Source organism: Apis dorsata, unplaced genomic scaffold (assembly GCF_000469605.1).
Source record: "Apis dorsata unplaced genomic scaffold, Apis dorsata 1.3 scaffold_286, whole genome shotgun sequence".
Taxonomy (NCBI): domain Eukaryota; kingdom Metazoa; phylum Arthropoda; class Insecta; order Hymenoptera; family Apidae; genus Apis; species Apis dorsata.
The window spans coordinates 155,843-157,549 of record NW_006263561.1 but is presented as its reverse complement, the minus strand read 5'-3'; the positions used below and the strand labels follow the sequence as shown (position 1 = coordinate 157,549).

Here is a 1,707-nt window from a genome sequence, read left to right as displayed (position 1 = left end):
CCCTCGATCGATCCACCAGCCCGAATATTCCGCTAAAATATTCCCTCGAAGTATTCTCGATATCCCGCGATATTAATTCATAAGCCGTTCGCGCGGGATAACTAGCCGGAACTCGAGGAAATTCCGCTTTATCTCTGCCACTCGTTGAAAATAAGTCGAGCAGTTGGGGCCTGGGGGAATGCATAATTCCCGGCAAGCTACGTTGTAACTTGGGGCAAGGTCTTTGTCTCGGCCGTGAATCACAACCACCGGTTATAAATTATTTTCCAAGTCCGCCGTTCCCCTTATCGACCCCTTGCTCTAACCAACTTGCGCCCGTTTGTTCGCGCCCCTGAATCGCATTTGGGGACAGTTTCAATATCACCCCCGCGCGGGGTGCGAAATCGGTGCCGAGTGTGTGGATGAATTGCGTATATCGGGGATTGCGTATACACGTTGGTAAGGTAACGTTCATTTTCGCGGTCGTAAAATAGCAGCGGTGGAACGGAATCCGTACGATGGCGGTTTGTTAATTTTGCAAAGTTATTTTCGCGTAACGGTGGGCACGCGCGCGCGCGCGCGCAAAAAGCGCGCTTTATTAATCATTCCCATCTCGGTGAAAAATTGAATTTTTAACGGCGCAATCCAACGAGAACGATGCGGCAACGCGAGCTCGCGTAAAACTTTCACGTCGCCCCACGTTGAAAACGAAAACGTGAAATGGACGGGAACGAGAGGGTGGACATTAGGCGGGTTCGAAAAAAATTTCTCACGCGGGATTAGCCCCGTGGAAAAAGTATGAATAACAAAACGACAAAGCGACGTTTTTTCCTCCCTCTTTTTTTGACTGTTTCTTCTTTTCTCGAGACTCTTGGCCGGAAGAGAGATTGGTCTCGATAATCTAATCGTTTAACCATGTTGTCGTTCATCGAGATCGGGATCGAGCTCGATCCAGCTCGAACAAATAACGCGGATCGAACCAATAATACGCAATTCTATTAATCAAAGAAAGCTTGGCTGTCGTGTAAATTAAGGACGGAGAGCCTCGTTTACAACGGGGGAACGCGATTATCTACCCCGTTGATAGAATTTATCGGGGTAGCTGAGAGATGAAAATCGAGGGGTCCGTAGCCGGATCGAGCGGGTTAAACGAATTTATCGAAGTTGCGAATTAAATAACAACTTTAACGAGCACCTGCCTGCTTTAATACCCGGATAAACCGACGCTTATACGTTTCTCTCTGTTATTTTCCCCATCGGCTCGAAACAAAACTTTTCTCTCCGCTCGTCCACCCCCTCGTCCTGATACGAGAATTTCTTTCATAACGCGCTATTCAACTATAGTTATGGCAGCACCGATTCAGATTCAACTAGTTATTGGTTCTCTATGCGTTGTTATTAATCGTGCTATTTTTATTTCTTTTCTCCTTGTTTTCCTTTGTTCAATTTCTTCTTCGCAAAGGAAGAATTTTAATTCATTGACTATACTATACGATTTCTTCTACTAGAAAGAAAGTTTATTTTCTTCCTCTTCTCTTTTTGATCCATTAATATTAATTCCATTTTTCTCACGATGAAAAAAATTTTCCACTATAATAACTTTTCTCCACGCGAAAGTAAGTTTAATTCAATTATTATATTTCTCTTATTCTTCTCGAACAAATTTTAATTCGTTAACTGCGCTCCATTTTTTCGTTATTTCTCTTCTTGGAAGAAATTTTGAACGTC

The 1,707-nt window shown here is 43.6% G+C and overlaps 1 protein-coding gene and 1 long non-coding RNA gene across 6 annotated transcripts in view; one reads left to right on the top strand and one right to left on the bottom strand.

Moving 5' to 3' along the window:
- The window catches only part of LOC102672945 (kin of IRRE-like protein 2), a 123,898-nt gene that overhangs the window by 86,363 nt on the left and 35,828 nt on the right, over positions 1–1,707 (top strand). The window lies entirely within an intron of this gene.
- LOC102672845 overlaps positions 1–1,707 on the bottom strand; it is a 104,706-nt gene that overhangs the window by 67,783 nt on the left and 35,216 nt on the right. The gene's annotated exons all lie outside the window — the stretch shown is intronic.